This window comes from Boleophthalmus pectinirostris, unplaced genomic scaffold (assembly GCF_026225935.1).
Source record: "Boleophthalmus pectinirostris isolate CB_2022bp ecotype Guang Dong unplaced genomic scaffold, ASM2622593v1 HiC_scaffold_2, whole genome shotgun sequence".
NCBI lineage: Eukaryota > Metazoa > Chordata > Actinopteri > Gobiiformes > Gobiidae > Boleophthalmus > Boleophthalmus pectinirostris.
Genome location: NW_026571152.1, coordinates 26,626,090 through 26,648,682, shown reverse-complemented (window position 1 = coordinate 26,648,682; position 22,593 = coordinate 26,626,090). Strand labels below are relative to the sequence as shown.

Sequence of the window (22,593 nt, the reverse complement as noted above, 5' to 3'; positions counted from 1 at the left end):
TCTCATATATCGCTGTTAGAATTTGAATATCGAGTACAGGAAAACTTTTGCGGGCTAATTTATAAAATAAGAGTATAATGGGATTTTTCTGCACCTTCTTTGGTTAATCTTACAGTTGGTTTATTTGTCTCTATGGAGATGTTATTGCTTTCCCTGAAATATTCCATAGTATAACATTAAACATTTCCATCCAGCATTTATTCATTATGGGTGTTTCCGTTGTTTAAAATACAGTAATTCCTTCTGTGAATAGGAGCGAATCTCCGCAGATCTGAATTGTAATGTAGCGTAGTGCTGTAACCTGCTTCTCTCCTTTGTGATGGATGGGTTTAATTTATACTGTGGAACATTCAAGGTAAAACAATAAAATTTCCATGGAGGCAAGCAGGTAGTGAACCAGCCACCTATAAAGGGCCCATATTATCCTATTTTCTGATCTATGGTGTAATTTTATTTCCACATCAAAAACATACCTTGACTTATGTTTTGTTTCATTCACACAAACCCTGCATATTTAGACTGAGGTCTTCTCTCAAACAAAAAACACTGTTCAGCTTTGTGATGTCATGTGGTAATAAAAACACCTTCACTAGAATAATTTGGATAATTTCAGCCCTGGAATAGCCAATCTGTACTGAACTAAAGATAAAGAGGGTTACTCAAACACGTGTGAATGAGACAAAACATAACTCCAGGTAGATTTTTGATGGGGTAGCAGCATTATAACATGACTTAAAGCTCTCATGAGAGTCAATTTTGCATAATATGGGGCTTGTAAACCAAAAAGAATTGTTCTGAATCACCACTACCAAAACTCCTGAACCTCCAGCCAATCATTAATAAATGCTTGTGCAGGAGGTTCTAAGGATTCTGGAGGCTTTCACATGAGAGATGTTGCATTGTGTTCTCTTTTATGCTGGTTAGAAGCTGGCAATTCAGGTTCATTTGTGATTATAATACCTTTTCAAAATGGTAAGAGCGCAGGGTACGTACAGTTCCTTTAACAAAGACACTTGCAGGCATGCCCTAGCACATGTCTGATGGATTATAATAATATCGTCTGCATATTGTCATCGAGATAATTCCAGAATATATTGAGATTGATTGAGTTTGAGATTCATTTGTGTCACTGCCCTCCCCTGTTGTGCATTTGTGTCTATCTCTGTAGAGCAGCTCTGTCTTTATCTCCCCACCTCGGGCTCGTACCTCTGTAATGAGCAGCTATTGTTTAATCAATCAGCCAAGTGTCCCTCTTGTTCGGCCGCTGTATCTGCCACATCCACTCTTATTCAAGCTGATTTGTGACATTCAGAGTCCCACAAAGTGTCTCATCCTGCCTCTGATGTCAGTATAGCGGATATAGGCAGTGCTGTGTTCATGGGAGACAGGCTTAAGAGGTGAAAAAGTCAATGTGCAGATCTCACACTGCTGACCAGCCACTTATTGACGGAGGGTTTGTGTGTGTGAGCCAAGTTAGAGACACTGTAGGAGTCCGAGTGTGGTATTAAATCGTCAGAGGTGTACATCTGGTGCTGATGTTGCCAATATTTATACGTCACACTGGGGGTGTCGTACATGTATGTGTATTGGCAGAATGTTCACCATTCACCACGAGACACAGTGTACACATTAGCAAATACTTAAAATAAGTTTTAGAAAAAGAAAATTATACAAAAATGGATTTAAACAACATATTTTGCTTGGGTGTTCATGGACTAACTAACAAAAGGTTGGCTCATGTTATTTGAGAGGGATTTGTTTAAAGGGACAGTCCGCAATTTTGGACATAGGACCTCATTTCCTAGTTAACTGGAGTGTTGGAGACGTGTAGAGACACTTTTTTAAAATATTCCATCCAGTCCTTGTATTTGCAGAGGTCACTGTTGCTAGGCTAATGCATGTCAATGGCCATAGTTATCCTGTCACAAAAAACAGTCTTACCCACTCCACAGAGCACTCAACGCAAATCTGTTATTACGCCAGATTGTTGATGTGAATGTCTGTCGATAGAATAATGTTTGAACTAAAACTAATCTTGCATGAATCATCGCATGTTGAGGGACTATTTTCTCAGCAGCAGCAGAATTTTACTTTGCCGGTAAGATAGATGCTAGGTGATATTAGTCCGCCGCTGCCAAGCTTTGTATCAAGAAGTACAACTCGCTGCTGCTCAGACATAAATCCTTCAAATGCAAGGTTTTACTGGTTTTTACATTTACATCGACAGTCTGGTGTAATATTAGATTTGCTTTGGGTGTTTTGTGGAGTGGATAAGACTGTTTTTAGTGGCAGGCTAAGTATGGCCATTGACATGCATTAGCCTAGCACCAGCGACCTCTGCAAATACAAGGACTGGATGGAATATTTTATTAAAAAGTGTCTCTACACGTCTCCAACACTCTGGCTCATGAGGAAATGAGGCCCTATGCCCAAAATTCCACACTGTCCCTTTAACAATACAAAATCAGTTCATCAGTAATTTCAAATAGGTCTGTCCTTTATGGTCAGATTGTGTTAAATTGTGTTAGATAATTGTGATCAGATTAAAGTTTTACAAGCCTCAGACAGAGCATGCCAATAGTTAGCATCACACCCCGAGGGAATGTAAATGGAAAGTATCAATTGTCACTACTTTTACCACTTATAAAAAGCTATAGGAGGCTGTAAGCTGAGTATGAGTAATGAACAGAAATGTCTCATTAAATATGCAACTGCAAGCACTGGCCCTCTCCTGCTCAGTAATCTTCCCTTTTCAAATCAATTGCATTAGTTTAATTTCATAGCTCCTCAACTCGTTTGGAAAAGAGTGATATCAATTTTCCTGTGTAAAAATTAAATAAAAATTAACATTATGGCCTCTTAAAGTTTAACTGTTTGAAACAGTGCAGCTATCATAGACTGTATAAAGACCTGGACTAAGGGAGTATAACATCACCCACAGCGTTTGGCTCTAGTCAAATGAAGCTCACCAAGGCTGGCAATTATAGGGAAGAATTTGAAGCTGAATTCCATATTAGGAAAAGGATTTTGTTTACGGACTACATAATGAAATAAAAACCAGGATCACATAGAGTGGGTTAATATGAACATTTTAAAACCAAAAGTACAAGGCTCACTACTACAGTTACAGAGAGAGGAGTGACAGTTTTTCAGTGTAAAGTCAATTGGAGTCAAAGTTGATGGACGCGGAACTTCCCCATGCTAACTTCCTCTTTAGAACACGGCGTCTAGCAGGTTAACTACTGTATGTTCATTTATATGTACAGTCTGTGGTAGCTATCTAACTTATTAAATAAACCCTTAAAGTGTTCAACATGACATATAGCGCTCTATTAAAGTGCAACTGGGGCTGGTATGTTCACTGTAACAGTAGTGTGTCCTGGGCATGTACACTTGACGGTGGTTGATAGATTGGTTGCGGTGTGCCGTGTCTTAATGGAGCTCTGAACCTTATCGGCTGCTCAGCAAAGCCTCTAAGTGGACAGTTTGAAAACTAATCCCACTGTAAGAATAAGAGCTTAAGCCCCAGCACGCTCTGTGATAGTGGAATAAAACACATGTGGTAAAATACTATCAGCCCTCTCCATAACACCTCACTAATTACTTCCTCTCTTGAGCCACGGCCTTCTCTCTCCATAGGAAGACTTCATTACAAGCGTTATGGCATGATACTTTTCATTTTTCTACTGTTGCCATCAAAACTCGTGAGATGAGAAAGATTTCAACCAAAAGTGGATTGATGGCAAGAGTTACTCTTTAAAGGTCTTATATTACGTAAAATTGACTTTTAAGGCTACATTCAGACTGCAGGGCTTAATGCTCAGTTTGGATTTGTTTGTAAGGTCCTTCACATTTCCAATTAAATCTGACTTGTATGTGATCTCCAGACACCCCAAAAGTGTCCTGCACTTGGAGGGCATAACGAAATCACACGCAGTGTGCATGCTCAGCGTTTATGGAAGTAGCCTCAACGCTGGGCTTGTCTCCCAAAATACAGTCCAGTTCTTTGTAAAAGGGACAGGTTACACGTCCACAGCCGCTTTGTTTGTTTGAGTCTTTAGCCTCCTTGTATTTGGCTCACAAGCTCTTTATTTTTGCTGACACTGGAGCCAGGACCGCCTGTAGCTGTGCTCGGCCATTTCTTTGGCAGTCATTTCAAAAACTGCCCAGTTCTGATAAGACCCCTCCAATTTGGCCTGAATACAGCGATCCCCCCAAATATTAATGAACTCGTTAAACTCGCTTTCCCTCCATTGACTAGACTTCGAGCCTGACGTGTAGTTCGGATGAATACGACCTGGCCTTTCAGATATGTATTGGTTTTAGGACCACATACCGAAGTGGTCTGAGTCGCATTTGAAAAAATCTGATCTGTGTCGTTCAGACTGTAATTAAAAGATCAGATACAAGTCACATAGGGTCAAAAAAATCTTATTTGGGTCACTTCAGGCTGCAGTCTGAATGTAGCCTAAGACATACCTGGAGTTGTGTTTTGCTTCAGTGTTTGAGTAACTCTTTATTCTACATCTCTAACACTCAAAATGCTCTGTTCCACTTTGTAATGTCATGAAGCGGTAGTTTTCAAGTTAACAGTCACTTTTACCTTTAGTTAAGTAGAGATTGGCAATTCCACAGCTGAAATTATCCATATAATTCTAGTGAGGGTATATGGAGTTTAAAAACACAGTAGAGTATTTCATGTATTACCACCTATATTAACATCACAAGGTGGAACAGAGTGTTTTTTGTTTGAGAGAAGAACTCAGCCTAAATCTGCAGGATTTGTGTGTTAAACATGTGAATATAACAAAACACAACTCCAGAAATGTTTTTGATGAAGGCCCATAGTGTAATAGGGGCCCTTTCGCTATATTAGATTAGATTTCATTTTAGTTTAAATGTACAGACTGAGGTTGAAAGCTAAAGGAGGATGCTGCAGATGTGAAAATGGTGTGGGCGGAGCTAGAAGACAGACCGTGATATTAGCTTTAGCAGAGGGTTTTGGCTTTTCAGAGACCAGTGAGAATTGATTAGATCTACACTGAGAGTGGAGGCAGGCGCAGACTGGAGACTGGAGAGCACATTTATACTGTACGCAGGAAATCTTTCTCTTTCCACTAAAGCTTTTTCATTAGAGTCCAAGAGCAGCACAGTGAGAAAATAAATGAGTCTCTCGATTATTCAGCTGAAATTAAAGCCCCAGTCGTGTTGGCTGAGGTGTTAGGGGTAAACCTGCCAACAACTTAGCAATGCACCGAAGGACCTCATGAATAACAGGGCCATCAATATTACTCGGTGGCCAATGTGAGTACTGTTTAAGGGTTGTTTTGGCTGCTCATACAATATTCACTTGTGTCCTTGGGCAAGGCACTTTACAGAATTAGTGAAAAAAAAGTAATATTAGACTTTTTTTTACAGACTTAAAAAATTTTTTATGCTATTTTCTAATCTAAGTTATAATGTTCTGTTTTGTTTCATTCACACGTTTAACAAACAAACCCTGCATATTTAGGAGTTCTTCTTTCAAAGAGAAAACACTCTGTCCACCTTGTGATGTCATGTAGTAATAGAGGAAGTGCTCCACTGTGTTTTTATACTCTATACACAATCATTTGGATCATTTCAGACCTGCAATTGCCAATCTCTGCTGATCTAAAGGTAAAATGTAGCTGTTAACTTGACATCACAAAGTGGGACAGAGAATTTTGAGCTTTGGGGATGTAGACAGACTAATAATAAAGGGTTACTCAAACATGTGGGAATGAAACAAGGAAATAACAACATTAAAACATGACTGAAAGCTCCCAAAAGTCAATTTTGTGTAAAATGGGACCATTAATAAGTATTATTTAGCACAATGTTATTTTTATTTGTCCCAATCTTCCCTCTGTTTGTTCCCGGAGGATTTCCGTTCCCTTCATGCAGTATTCATTACTTTCTGAATCAAAGTATCAATTACCATGAGATATCATTGTCTGCTGTCTTTGGAGAGATATTCTCCAAATGAGTCAATCAAACGTAATTAGTGTGATTAATAAACTCTTGTGACCTTTGACCTCATATCAGAGCGCAGGATTAGAAGTAATTACAGTTTGAGTGGGATGGGAAGTTCTTCTATCTTTGCCCACGCTGTAGCACATTAGGCACTGCAAGCTTATAGAGTTTGAGTTTCTGAACTTCAGTCTGGAAAGTCTTTGGCTGTTGGCTACCTTCTGTTTTCACCAGCAATAGGGAACCAGTGGAGATGCTAACAGTTACTTGCATGATCTAGTTTTTCCCAAGCCAAGGTGAGATTATTTGAAATTCACACACAAAGTATTTCAAAGGGCTTTACAGAATAAGAAATAAAATATATAATCACAATACAAACAAATCTAAACATAACTAATAATGATACAATTAGCATTAAAAGTAAGAGACTATAGTGGCCCCCCATAGTCTAAAAAACACCTGAACTGTACATGCATAACAAAATTAAAAGCTTTGTTGCTAAATGGTTTATCATCGACTTTCAAATAGACTACCCTGGTCTTGTGCCACCATAATCTTAAAGGTGCACCGTGGAACTTTTCTAGTGGAGGGTCCATCAAACGCTCTTCTTCATAGAGATGTTATTGCTTTGTCTGGAATGTTTCATAGTGTGGCATTAAACCTTTCTGTTTTCATCGAGGCCAAACCAGACCAAGTTGCAGGTCAGATCTGTGGAGAGGCGACCCCACTTACAGTCAGAATGCATGTTTCTCTAGGTATTTTTGAGCTATAAATCCATCTGTAATTGAATAAATGTAAGTGTAACGTGGGTGACAAAACCGTGAAGCAATAAAAACTCTCTTTCCTCGCTCTTGCTCTCTCCCTTTACGTCTCTCTGCGTGCGTTCGATCACATGACTGCAAACTCCCAATCAATAATCTATATTAGCGCAACCCCGGAAGCACGGCAGACGCAAGAGACAGACAAATGAACTCATGCTACAGGTATGTTTTTTAACTTCAATTCCTTTTTAACTTTAGCTCTTGCACCCTCCACGTACTTGGCTCTGTGACCAAAACTCATTCAACCACACACTACCACTCCACACGAACACTTGCTCTCTGAACTCATCCTCTGGTCGTATGTGCCGTGTTTACATCTGTGCGTGACGAACTGTGACTACTATTGTTCTGTGCATCCAGATCGATTTTCCTTTTTTTCGGACATTCAACCTGATCGTCTAATCTGTACATATGTAGTATACCTCATTGAACTTTACTATATTGTGAATATTGGGGATTTTCCCCCTAAATGGCCATTCATTCATTCATGTATTGTCTTTTTTGTCTTTTGTCTATTTTAATACATGGTACCAGCAAAGCAGTTCAGTCTCTGCCTCCTCTCTCCCTGAGCCGCACATAGTTATTACACTGCGTTATTAACTTGTAATTACACAGTTATTACATAGTATAAGGTTAATACAGTAGCCTATATCATTTATTGCTATTCTACGCAGCATATTTGCTACATAAGGTAGACTTATTTAATGTCATACTTCCTATTTTACTCAAGATGTTAATGAACGTGCTGCATTGACATGATACCTTTGACACGTTATATTTATTATATTATATTCTAAAAGGAAATGCAAAAAAACAGATGCACATCCACTGGACTAACTTCACAAAAACAAAAGTTCAATGTATTGCTTAAGTAAATATAGATGATAAACTATAATAATGAAACAAATTCATGCCACTGACACAAAAACCCAAGAGCAGAATTGAAGTTATTAATTCAACCTTTTACATCTTAGATCTTATCATATAGTCAAATAATAACTGCAAATTTCCCATTAGTACAAATAAAATGATGAAAACACATGATGAGACCCAAAAATATATTATTCCAGCTTCCATATATTGAATGATACGTCAGTATAGTAATTATCATGAATCTAAAAGGAAATACAAAAATTAGCACATTCCCTGGAATAACTTGTCAATAACACTATCTGACACTTGTTCAGCCTGTGGACTCGGCTCTAGGCATAATGAGCAAATGTCAGCTACACTTCTTTACCAAAAAAAATGAAGACCTTTCTAGAACAAGTCAATTCTCCAGTAAACCTGCTGCCACTCTGCTCCAGCTTATGACAGAGGAGCATCACCTCAAGACTCCTCACCTGGGGAGGCGGGGGGATGTTTCCATAGAGATGGGATACATGGGGACAGCTGTCACGGCAACCGCTGCCAATGTCAGATAACATGAAGACAGCTTGTTAAGATAAGACAGCACCAGGTGAACTTTAGCCAAACTTTTTGCGAAAGGAGAAGCAGAGCCAACCAGGGTAATTACCATGATGTAGCGTTGACTACACCGCCTCTACATCTGTACACCTCTCTTTCTGTGGTATTGCTTTAATTCCACAACATCTCAACGTACATTTTTGCTTATTTTTGGATTAGATCTTGTCAAGATCTTGTATTCCTGATGGGAAAATCTGGACTGGTCGCATGCTCTTAGAAACCCTCATTCCTGAATCCCAATTTGACTTCAGCAATGTATTTTTAGAATATTTGCATGCAAGCAGGGAGGATCAAATCTGTGGAAACTAAATAACTAGGTCATTCAGTCTGCTGATCTCATTTGGGCTCACACAATAACATGCATATTTTTGGTCAGGTGGTGTACCATTCATTTGCCTTAGAGGTGCACTGTGTAACTTCTCTGTTGGAGGGTCCGTCAAATGCTTTTCTCCATGGAGTTGTTATTGCTCTGTCTTGAATGTTTCACAGTGTAATAGTCAATCTTTCTATCTTCATGGAGACTAAACCAGACCAACTTACGGGTCAGATCTGTGGAGAGGTGACCACAATCAGAATGCCTGTTTCTCTAGGTATTTTTGAGCTATTAATCCATCTGTAATTGAATAAATGTAAAGTAGAGCTATTTAATGTCAAGTATGGAACATTTCCAAGCAAAGCAGTAGCATATCCACAGAAACAAGCAGGTAACGCACCCCTCACCCAAAAAGTTACATAGTACACCTTTAAATTTCCATAATCCTGTGAAATAAAATTGTTTTATCTGAAGGTCATATGTGAAATCTTTCCTAGACACATATATATAAGTAAGGTAAATCAAATCAATGTTTCCATCTTACTTATATCCTCCTACGATGATTCTCTATTTAGAAACAGCGAAGAACAAATATCAAACCTACAGGGATCTTTTTTCTCCAAACCCCTCTTCTTTTAAATATTTTTCTTTAGTCTGTGAAAGCTTTTATGATTTCAGACTCAGAAGTGGCTCCAGAAAACCATTTTAATTGGCTCCTGGGCAGGTGGGAAAGGCCCCTCCCAGGAGAAGAGTGTGTGTGTGTGTGAGAGAGAGATAGTGTGTGTGTGTACATATGAGCAGGATTCATTAAACGCGCTGGCTGTCCACATGGCTCTGTGTAAATGCTACGTTTAATGAGCCCCTCTCATTAGTTTTTTTTTTTTTTTTTCAAGCTTTTCTGTCCAGATCCAGATCCACTGACATCTCACATGCCCAGCTCTTGTTAAACCTTTTCACTTGTCAACAAGAGTCTATTCTTGACACCTTATCTGTATCCTCTCTTCCATATGCTGTCTTTTTGTATTTCATGTTATCACAACTTTCAAGGTTTCTGTTCTTTATTTCCGCAAGTCTTTCTTTTTGCAAGCACTGCACTGAAGTCCCTCATGACTTATTTTGGTACTTTGGTAATCCCTAAATCAGTGAGGGCACAGATTTCTGCCAAGGCAATGAGCTCATATTGACTAGATGTGGACTTGTTACTTGGAGTTTGGAGTTTCTTTCTTTCTCTTTTTGCAAATAGTAGAAAGCAGTTACTCTATTTCAGTGTTCCCCATAGATTTTGTTCTGACTGTGGTGGCACAAATAATTTGAGTATAAATGTCACTTAAAGTCTATATTAGATTGTTAAGCAGTCGTTTTGAGCAGTGTAGTTTAAGAAAGTTTATGTTGATGAAATGAGCAACAAAGTCTACATAATTTTTTAATATATTTTTTTAATAGTCCAGTTTGTATTAGAGTATGAGGGGCAACTATATCCTGTATTAAACACTGCTCTTTAAAATGTTCCCAGATAAGGCTTTGGGTCTACTCTAAAATGATTTAATAACAAATAAGCACCAGTTTTATATAGCACTTTTTTGGACCCTCAAAGACACTTCACAGAGCATTTTACATTCACTCCATACCCAGTGGTGGTAAGCTGCTATTGTAGCCACAGCTGCCCTGGGGCAAACTGACGGAAGCGAGGCTGTCAATCTGTGCCATCGGCCCCTCTGACCAGCATCATTCACGCACACACCACTTTCATGCCAGGCAAAGTAGGTAAAGTGTCTTACCTAAGGACACAACAACAGCTTTTACCACGAGCGCCTCACTGTGGTCTTCCATCCAATTACTTACCCGGTCTTGCTTAGCTTCTGAGATCTGATGGGATCAGGCTTTGACAAGCCAATATGGCCACAAATTTCTTGGCCAGTCTTTAAAATATCGATATGTACAGCCAAATAAACCAAAGCTCATTGAAAATATAAGATATTTGGGTGATATATTGACAGAATATGCAAAGAGCAAAACAATATGGAGTTGAAGGGATTTGTATGTATGTATTAATTTTAAAGCTACACTATGTAACTTTTGTGGTGGAAACTTGATGTTATTGCTTTTCCTTGTGTATTCCACACTATGGTTTAAAATGTATTTCAATAAAGAGAAGCAAGTGACAGTACCAGGCCAAGTTACGGATGAGACATGTGTAGGAGTAACTCCACTCACACAATAAGAGAGGTTTTTGAGCAATACGTTGGTAGATAAGCTAATATAATTTTGTGGAACATTTCGGGCAAAGCAATAACATCTCCATGAAGACAAGCATGTGGCAGATACCGGAAAAGTTGCACTGTGCACCTTTAAGGGTGAAAGAGCTGGTAAAAGTTAGCTGCTAAAAGTGTGAAAAGCCACACAAGCTAGAGGGCATTTAGGGGTATGAATGAAGCAGAAGTCAGCCCCAGTGTGGGGAGGAGGTGAGGGAGGTCACAGCTGCAGTCCAAACTCTTTTTCAAGGCTGCCATGGCTGTTTGCTCCTAGTCCTGTTTCTTGTCTATGCCACTGGTTAAAGATTTAATAGTCCTTTTATTTATATATGTATTTTTAAAGGCCCCATGATGTGCACCTCTGACACATATTCTGAACAAATCACCATACACACGAGAGAAAAAAAAGTTTGGTGACAAAAGTCTCGGACTTTAAATAAAGCAGTGATAAAGTTTGCAGTGCCAACAGTTTGCTAATGCAGGCTACTTCTATGACATTTTGGGAGCTTAAGCATGCATGTATAAAAAGATTGCAGTGTCACAAAAATGTCCACAGCCCTGCACACAGCCTTCTTTTGGCTCATGTCCCTTGTACAGTGTGAACAGGCCAGCATATATGACCATCGTGAGCTTTGAATGAGATTCAGTTGCAGAGTGTGAGTTTCAAAATAATTTGGAACGTCTTAAAATCGTACAAAGTTGCACACTGTAAGCCCAACTAAACAGGAAAGAAGCGTTATACCAGGTTACAGCACAAGTGCTAATTTCCACCTGTCGTCCCTGGGCAGGCTGATGTTATAGCTCATAATATAAAAAATGGTTTAACAATCAACAGACCATCATAAAAGCTTTGTAACATTGTCCAGTGAGTTTCATTTGCTCTTCTGATAATTTATGTTATTAGGTTCTTTTTTCAGACCAAGACGTTTTCATGACAGTTTCGATTGCTCACTAGTGGTCTTCCTCAGAGTGGTCACTTAATGTTGCTGGTCAGCTGATTTATACAGGTTTTGGCGCTGTCTCCCTACCGGAGGAGGCAGGATGACAGCGCCATCTGCAGTCCGACTTCCTCGGGACAGTATCCCAGGTGTGTGAGAGTAAAAAAAAAAACTTGTCCCGGTTTATAGTCTTGTGGGCATGTTTCTGTATTTCTGTATTGCCTCTTTAATCCAGCAACGATGACAGGAACAAGTGAAATTGGCCATTTCTGACCACTGTAAAAGACAGAACCACATTATGGATTGGGATGGAGCAAACATCAATGGGACAGAGGAAAACAAACATTGTTGTTGAAGGCCGCTAGTGAGTTGTCGAAACAGGTCAGGTATGAAAAGAAACTCTTGGTCTGCTTTGTAACATTATTTACATTCATTTCTCTCAGCATCAAATAATCCTCCATCATCCAAAAACATCCATCAGTTCATTCACTACAGAACATCACATCCTCCACAAATACACACTCCAGACACACTTCAGTCCACATTATCAGGGCTGGTATGGTTGGAGAGGAGCCATTGTTTCATCAGGCAAATGTACCACAGTTTGTGCGTGTTATCAGCTCTGATGGTAACATATTCCACTGTGAAAAATCTGAGTCCAAATGTTGTCCTTCAGTTTTTCTCAAAGACCTTGTAGATGGTTGGTAGGATGCTAATAGGAGACCAGAAAGTTTTCCACTGACTTTAAAACTGGTTTGACTACTGCTTTTTTCAAGATCATAGGAAAAATATTCTCATTGATGGTCTTTTATTCACCACAATTGCTGGAGCTCATAATAAATACAGTTTTGTCTGGTCATATTCATAACTGGAGGATAAAAATAAGTGAGTGTATTAAGCATGAAAAGGATGATTGTGGTAGATGAGCTGGTGTCTAAAAGGTTGCTGTTGTGGGTTTTCAAGGGGGTAATCGGCGCTCAGGCTTTGAATTGTATACCTGAAAGACAAATGAGATGAAAAGTAGAAAAGAAGGGAGGTCACGAGGTAAATGAGAAAGAAAGTTGGTTGTATAAATTGTGTAGGAACAGGAAGTGAGGTGTGATAATAGTAATTCATATTCATATAATTCATAATGATTTGAATTCACATCTTAGGAACATTTCACCCACTATTTTTAGCACAATCACATACTCTTTTTGAAGTACATAAGGCCGTTCTTCTTTTGCAAAGTAGTCAGCATGTTTTTTTGATTTCACATACTATAGAACAACATTGAGCGTGTTTAAATTTGGTTTCGGTTTATCATCCCTAGTATGCAAAATCAACATTTTAGAGCTTTTAAAATTGTGTTTAAGTATTGATTAGTATTGTAAATATTGTTTAAGTATGTTATAGTTGTTTCCCCTCACCATTTATTCACTGGAACTTGCATTTGGAGTGATTTGTGCATGTCTGAGTCATCTTTAATTGCTTATTTTCAAGACACCACATTGCCGACCAACCGCTGTTTTCACCACCACCATACGCCCATTGCTCTCTACTTACTTTATTCTCCAATTGTATTTTCTTACAATCATGATTCTGTAGCGTTGCATACTCATTTTGGTGTAAATGAAAAAAAAAAAAATTCATCCATCATCGGTGTCGCCTCTTTATTGTGATGAAATTTACGGCGATGTCAGCATTGGACACTGGTTTTCTAACACGGAAATCAGCAGGCTTGTTTCATTCATGAAGCTGTTTTAGATGAATATTGCAATTTAAAATGTGCAAACTATAACATAATGATTATAATTATAGCAGATACAAGCAAAATAGGTCCTCTTTCAAAGGCTAACAAATGACTAGTTAATGACCCGTGCACTTGCCAATTGTTCTTCTATCTCACAGCTCATTTTCTTCATATCAGATTGTCATGTTTCTGCACTTGTGTCACTCCATTAGATGTATGTTTCCATGACGATATGTATGAATATTATAATGTAAGTATTTGTTTGTAGACAGATGTTGTGCTGAGGTTTGTGCTCCCATTCTGTTTGTATTTATCTAAATACTGTCTCCAGAAGCTAATGATGTAACCTGATAAACCAGTGATGGAGTGCTCTGGCAGTGTTTTAAAGGCTTGTGTTGTCAGTTGTGAGTAAATGATGAGGTTAGACAGAGGCCATGAAAAATATGAACACCTTTATGAGTGAAAATCAAAAGGCAGCCACTGTAATACACAGACTGATACATAAATACAGGGTGTTGTCATTTTAAACAACGCTCAGGTGTCCATCAGTTTTCTGTGAAGTTTGTGTTATTTTCCTGACAGCAGCCAGGGCCGTAGCATCAAATTCTAGGTCCTGGGTACAAATTATCTTGGTAGTCCCACACTAATGAAAAATGCCCATTACAGATTTTATAAGGAGCCCCTCCCTGCACTGAGCCCTGGGTAAACAGTACCCTTTATTTGTTTGTGAAATGTCCTATATGAATAAAGCGGATTGGATAGGATAATAGTTTCCAATGTGCACAAATACATACTCATAACAACAATCATAATAATATAGTGATAAGATAAATGCTCAGGTTTAATCATACTAGTCTTAAATTAATAAAACCACCCATCCATTTTCTTACACTTATCCGAGGCCGGGTCGCGGATTAATAAAACCAGTAAAATAAAATAAGAGCAAAATTATAGAATAGCAATAAATAAATTAAATTAATAAAATACATAAAAAATAAAATAAAAGACACAGATGACCACACAACTCACACGGTGTTAAAAACCAGAGAAGAGTGGGTTTTAAGACGAGACTTAAAACATTCCATTGTGGGGGCTGTTCGGACGTGGGGGGGCAGAGTGTTCCAGAGTTTGGGGCTGGTCACACAGAAGGCCCTGGCCCCAAGGTTTTAAGTCTTGTCTTAGGCACCACGAGCTGGAGTTGGCCCTCAGACCTCAAAGTGTGCGCGGGGGTGTAAATTTGGAGGAGGTCTGAGATGTATCGTGGGGCCAGTCCATTCAAAGCTTTAGGAACAAACAATAAACTCTTATGTGCTCTCTTCTTTTGGTTCCTGTTAAAAGTCACACCGCAGATTTTTGGGCTAACTGTAGTCGGTAAAGTGCGTTTTGTGAGATGTCAGAATCAAGTGCATTACAGTAGTCCACTGATCAAAAACATATCTAGAGTTGTGTCGTGCTTCAAACACACATCAAACACAGAAATCCTGCATATTTAGCTGAGTTCTTCACTCAGACAGATAAAATAGGAAGTGCTCCCCTGTGTTTTTAAACTCCATACATTTTCACTCCAACCATTTGGATGATTTCACCCCTGGAATTGCCAATGTCTACCAAACAAAAGCATTTTGAGCTTTGGAGACGAAGACAGACTAATAATAAAGGGTTGTTCAAACATTTTTTAATGAAACAAAACACAACTCCAGGCAATAACATCAATTATGAGTCAATTTTGTGTAACTTTAATTGTATCTGTAACTTATAGTAATGTTGTGTATTGTCCAAAGCAGAGGAAGATAAATGTCAAAATCACTAGAGGAACATTCCACTACAACAAACGGCAATATACTACTGAGCTGATGCCATTCTATGTGTTTGGCGTTACTTTATTGTGGAATAAATACATACTTTAGTTTAACAAATGTGATGTAGTTTGCTGGCATTAGGCAATAGTATTGAATAAGGTGTTGCTGCTGTGTGCTTCTATATCTGTTCGGTGTGTTGAAAAGCCCAGCTGAGATTGCTGTGTTTTGTGCGTGTGAGTGTGAGAGGATCCACACTGCCGTTACTGTCCTGCTAATGGACTGTAGATGTCTCCAGCCGAGGAGCAGCAGGAGGCCAGACTTACACCTCTGCCATTAGAACACACACACACACACACACACAAACACACACAAATACACACGCTTACACACACATACACAATGCCAAGACACAGCAAACACACACAAATATAAAGACACACACAAACACACACATGCACATGCGGTGAACAGAAGGTTTCAAGTCTTTAAGTATGGGATCTTGGAACATCTTTCATTTATTTTGCTCATGCACGAATAAAGTTCAACAAATGTTTTTAGCATGGATTCAAAGACAAATGCCTTGTGAAGGTTTTCTCTCTCCAGGATTCTCCATCTGTCTTCTTTTTTAGTTCAAATTGTCTTCTCTGTAGTGCTTTCCATTGTGTTTGATTTTCGTTTCACTTTCCAAGACATTAGAGTGACACAGGAGGACTCAGAAGAACCATGATACCGTCTGCTCTCATATAATTTCTTGAACACTGCTAAACACTGTTGCTTAGAGACATATTGACTCTCGTTGCTAGGAAACCATTTTAATTGGCTGATGTGTGAAACCGAGGCAGGGTTGTGGGGGTTTCGGCGGTAGCGGGCCAGCAAGGGAGCTAGCTCTGCCGTCACATCAAAGCTTTGTTACGGCGCGGAAAACAAGACTCCCGCCTGCAGTATCTTAGCCGAACCCAGACAGGCCTGCTGCTACTTAAACAACTTTTATTGGTTGCCATGACAAAGTGCATCAAACCAATAAAAAGTAATAAAAGCATCCAAAAATAGCTGACATTGTAGATCCTGTGGAGACTACACCGCGATAAGCTGAAGTATTTGGGAAGAATATCTAGTCTAATAGTAATTTTTCTGACAAGCATGGAAATTATGAGTATTAGATTAGCTGTTTATGTTTTAATAATACAACTCTGTTCATAGATCCAGAAGAATTTACAGGCACATTTCAGAACATGTTTGTACAGTTTTAAACTACAGGGTTAGCAGTTTTTATGCTTCGTAAGAGGGCCATATTATGCTATATTAAACTACAGCTTCATCTCAAGGTGGAGCAGAGCATTTTGTGCTTTGGAGATGTGTGACAGCCTAATAATAAATAATAACTCAAATGTGTGAATGAAACAAAACACAACTCCATGTATGTTTTTGATAAGGTAACAACATTATAACATGGCTAAAGGCCCACAAGAGTCGATTTAGTGTGATGTAGCTCCTGTAAAAAAAATGCAACCTTTATGATTTGCTAATGGTGATTTACATTAAATTTTGATCAATTTTGTACGCCTAGACCTGGCTTAAAAAGGAAGTTCACAAGAAGCAGAGCGTTCCTGCTGGAAATGACGCTGGTACTGTGTGATAGTGACTGTCAGGGTGTCTTAGCGTACCTCACTTCACAGACGCAGCACCCGAGTCAATGTGGTCTGACAGGAGGAGCTACGTCTTATAACCTTTAATTACAAAGTCGTTCAGTAGATCAGAAGCAGGCTGCCACAGTCTGACATCCACAACTTTATACACCTCCTTGGCTTTGGTGTTTTGGTGAAAAACATGACACATGGGACACTTGGTTTGGGATTTTTGCTGATTATTAGTAGATTTATTTAGTATATTTTCAAAACAATCTGTTGTCAAGAATGGTTTGTGGGTAACTTAAAAAACACAAAAACAAAACAAACAAACAAAAAAACTGGAGATTTTGGTGAAAACAGGTGAGTCATTTTTTGCTTGGTATCATTAATATGGTATCTTGGTATCATACTTGAAATAAAACACAATGCAATTTCATAGTTTGAGTTCAGGCCTAAGTTATTTTACTATTAAATACATAATAATGGCTGGATTTCGGCTTTAAGATTCTGTCCCTTTTCTAACAGTACTTTTCACATCCAGCTCAAAGTTATAGAGATTATTAAGGGAATCAATACAAGGCCGTTGCACCCTCCCAGTGCTCAGAGCCTTTTATAGCACCTCAACAGAGCTGACAATACTTGACAACCCTGTAATTGTATTTTTGTTTATGGTTGAAAACGCGTCTTATTCTCATTATTGGATGCACTATCATTACATGCATCAACACCATTGAAAGCAGAGACACCAGTTAATGGCTCAATTTAAAATGCTGTTCACATAAAAAATGGCCCCAATCACAGCCTGGTGTACATGAATACACAGTATTGTCCCACGGATGACTCTGTTCAATAGTGATCAATTCACCTGAATAGGCCATTCATGTAACTCAGTGAATCCTTTATTTTCAGCACAGTGCTATCATCATCATTAGAAAAGCAGTCAATGTTTCTGGGGCTGTAAAAACACAGGACCATTTTTCTCAATTACTCCTCGAGCAACACTCCACCACAACAGTGCTTTCATAAGTGATAATATTTTGTTTCATATCAAATTCAAGTATCTCACAACGACCCAGTGAGAAATATATTAGGTTTGTATTGTTTGTTGAATACTGTTTTTGGTTAAAATTACCATATCACATTAAGACTGACAGTGCTCACATGACATGACTTTTTGAACTCACAAACCTTTATATCCACAAATGAATATGAATAAAATACATATGTTCTCAGCTTTGACGAACAGCATATGGACCACACAGTGACATAAAGCACAGCCCACATGTGCTGGATGTACATGTGTGGAGCCTCCACACAGAACCTTTAATTACAGTTTTGCCTTCTCCGTTGTCTCCAGTATCTCTCAGTGACATGGTCATAGTCATTGCAGCACTCTCCCCTCTGACTGATTGAAGGCACTACACGGGGCGGACTGCGCCTGTCAAACTGATGTACCTGTCACCGTCAGGCCGCCCCTGTCTCCTCGTGAGACTCGGTAGATGGAATAATTTGCCCTAACGAGTTGAACCTCTGTAATCAGTGATTACCACCTACAGCCTCTGTAATCAAGCGCCTTCATCTCATCACAAAGGGCTGGTGTGTGCGTGTGCGTAGGCTGGTGGTAATGAGGAGGTTTTTGTTGTTAACATAGGTGGCTGAAGATGATATGATGAAACAGCGTACATAAAGCTGCTACTCATTTGTTTAGCACTAGACATTTACATGTATTTCCTACATGCAGTACATTAATTATAACGCTCAGTCTAAACATTAAGGTTAATTATAATATAACCTCTATCCACATGTATTCAATTTGCTCCTGAATACCGGAAACAATATACAGTATACTTATGGAAAAAGTAAGCATGTTTGTGCAGAGAACAACATCTAATTAACACTTTGATCTGATTGTGATTAAGAAAATCAAATCATTATTTACCATGTCATAAGCTTTGAACGTATGAAACAAAATACGTTCTATGGAAATTATTTTGCCCCACTTAGTATATTCTAGTATACAGAGTAGGCTTGGCAAAACTATCAAAAAGTCAGATACTAATCCGCAATATAACTAGTATCAAAAGTAGCTACAGTTTAGATTTAAACAATTATCGATACAAATCAGAAATCACATAAATAGGAAAATTTGAACTTTCCTTAATAGTTTTAGAATGATCTTAAAGCTTTTTCAGAATTAACAGAAGACCATATGTTAACATAAAGAATATTTTGTTAACATAAGTATTATTTTGTGTTGAAAATGTAAGTCTGTTGCCTAAAGAAGAGCTTTTTTTTTTTATCATTGTGCTATAGGCGAGTTTCATTGTTGACAAAAGCGCGTGTTGCATGCTGGGAATTATTTTGGTCGGCGGCAAGAAACACAAATTCAACATGACGGACGGAGCGAGAAAGCACGTAAAGGGTATTGATCCCGTTTATTTATCCACTGTAACAGCAGAGGACCAAAGACAATTTGACCAGAAATTGGTCATAAGCATCGATGGAGCCAAATCACCCTTTTCAACCCCTACAAAAGGTGGACAAAGCCATATTTCTGGTCAGAATCGCCAACTTCCTGGCTAAATATTCACCTCAGCGATATCCACAATGACTTGGTTGAAACTCCTGGGCCATTCACAGCAGAAAAGATGAAAGCCTCCAAGAGTCTCGATGCGTTGTTGAACTTGTTGGAGTCCACGGTTTGCTAGGATACGTTTGCTCTGCGAATGTTTGAAAGCCATTTAATTCACCGTTAGCGGTTCTTTTCACTCAGAATACGAAAAAGATATTTTCCTTCTTCCGTGCTTCTATTTGTGCATCTGATAATGCAGCAGGAATTTACCATTATCGGGGATAAATACGCGAGGTTACGCACTGTGTTTGACCGCTATCGTGTTTCTTGCCTCCGACCAAAATATTTCCCAGCATGCAACGTGGACTTTTAATAATGATGTTAGCTGAAACTCGCCTATTAAAATCAGTATTGAATAATAAGCCTTTTCCACTGTTTTGAAATTGAGTTTGGAATTATAACAACATTAATACTGTACCTTATCAGAATTAGTGAGTAAGTGCTGTGATTCTTCTGGTGCTCAGTGACATGTCTGAATTATAGATCACAGCTCTGCGGGCCGAGGTTTTGTTCTGGGCCCTTGGGAACCACTGATGAGTGAGTGATGAGACAGTGGACTCATTCACAATAGAAAGACACAAAAGTGATTGACAGGACAACCCAGCCGCTGTCTCTGGCTCATTTATAATGTCCTGGTCCAATTACTGTCTGCTACACCTCGGCCCATAACAACAGAGCTCACTGTAATTAAAGTCAGTATGGAGAAGCTTTTGGAATATAAAATGCAAATTGGTTTGTTTTATTTGTTATTTTCCAAAGCTAAGTAAAAGTAGTAAAGTAAAGTACTGTACTTAAATATAAATAGCTATCTGTATTAGGGGTGTCAAATTATCGCGTTAATTGCGATTAATTAATTACAGTCATATTTAGCGCGTTATGTTTTTTAATCGCGTTAATCTCATTTTTAATCTCTAACTTTAGTGTTTCTGTATGCAAATTGCTTTATTATAAAACCTGTTTTTATGTGTTGTTGGGACAACAACACACACACACACACAAAAAACACATTTATATATTTTTTTATTTCAGTAATTCCTCTCATTGCCGGAAACCCACACAAAACGCGCGCAGTAAGAGCGATGTAAACATTATGTTAACGCTGGCGGCGTCAGGCACAATGGACGAGGTCGTAGAGCCAGTAGAACAGAGGCAGCAGTGCACAGGTAAAAACACATTCGTGTCTTGGAAATTATTCTCCCGACGTGAAATATAAAAGAAAATAACTAATATAATATCACCTACAACTTAAATGTCACTGGTGAAAACAACCTGCATAACTCATGATGTCTGCACTACTGTCCTATAGTGACCTGCCACATGAGGGGACACGCACACAAACACACAAACACACAAACACACAAACACACACACAAACACACACAAACACACAAACACACACCTTCATCATCGTCATTAACCTGAGAACGCGCGGACCACGTTTCCTTCCGTAGTTACTGCGCGGACACCGACGTGCTCCCGTGAGCCGCGTGTGGATCGTGTTTTCTCGCGTACGCGGCGTAAACCGCGCTTCCTCCTGTGCGCCTCTAAACCAGAACTAACACCAAGACTAAAACCAGGACTAATCCAGTCCAGGACTAAACCAGGTCTAAACCAGGACTAAACCAGGACTAAACCAGAACCAAAACCAGAACTAAAACCAGGTCTAAACCAGGTCTAAACCAGGAATAAACCAGAACTAAAACCAGAATTAAAACCAGGTCTAAACCAGGACTAAACCAGAACTAAAACCAGAACTAAAACCAGGTCTAAACCAGGACTAAACCAGAACTAAAACCAGAACTAAAACCAGGACTAAAACCAGGACTAAACCAGAACTAAACCAGAACTAAAACCAGAACTAAAACCAGGTCTAAACCAGGACTAAACCAGGACCAAACCAGAACTAACACCAGGACTAAAACCAGGATTAATTCATTCCAGGACTAAACTAGGACTAAAGTAGGACTAAAGCAGGTCTAAACCAGGACTAAAACAGGACTAAAACCAGTGATCTCATATATAAAGCATTTCTCTATCAATAATATTTTTAATATGGTTAAGGAAAGACTGGACTTTTTATTGTCTTTAAGTAGACAAAAGTTATTATGTTCAGATTTCCTCGTCTTTGCTGCTTTACAGCAAACAGTTTCTTATTCATGGAGACTTGGGCTCAACAGCCAATTTGGAGAGATTTGTTAAACAATAAATGACTTTATAAAGTCACTTTTTAAAATCTATATCAGTCTTTTGATCTGCCACAATAATGTAATAATGAATTTAAATGAAAATACCTCAAACTTAAGGCTTTTCTCGGCAATTTTTAGGTGAGATTAAAATGAGATTAATTAGATTAATTAATTACAGATCATAATTAATTAATCTCTAAATTTTTTTAATCGCATGACAGCACTAATCTGTATATTACTTATACATATAGAGTTTAAAGTGGTTACATTTTACTTTTACGCTACTATATTTGAGAACAGGCATCTATACTTTCTATTCCACTACATCTTTGAACAGGTGAAGTGAAAGTGAAAAGTGAATTTTTTCATTTTAGTTATAGTAGACTGAGGGGTTTATTTTTTAACAAGTTCATAGTTTGAGCAAACAAAAATATACAAAGAAAAACAGCTAAAAAATAAAAAAACAACTATAAATTCAATTGTTTCTGTTGAACAAAATTCACCACAAATCTGTATAAAAATCACTACATTTGCAGCTTCATTCGAGCTCAAAAATCTGCACGAAATACTTAACATTTTACTGTTTAAGGACAATTTATACAGGTACTTTAATATTTTTGTAGATTTTTTTCATGTGATACTTTTACGTTTACTTGAGTATTTATTTATCTTTTTGCTTCAGTATCTGTACTTTTACTTATGTAACAAAACTGATTACTTCTTCCACCATTGTTGGTTTGTCTTGCAGCAAGTTACCGCAAATGTTTAAAAAATATATATTTTATTTCTGGTACCAGTCGTATGAATGATGTCAATATACCTATTTTAATGAGT

At 38.4% G+C, this 22,593-nt stretch overlaps 1 protein-coding gene across 1 annotated transcript in view; it reads left to right on the top strand.

Annotated features, from left to right (window-relative positions):
- The window catches only part of necab2 (N-terminal EF-hand calcium binding protein 2), a 148,185-nt gene that overhangs the window by 50,268 nt on the left and 75,324 nt on the right, over nucleotides 1-22,593 (top strand). The window lies entirely within an intron of this gene.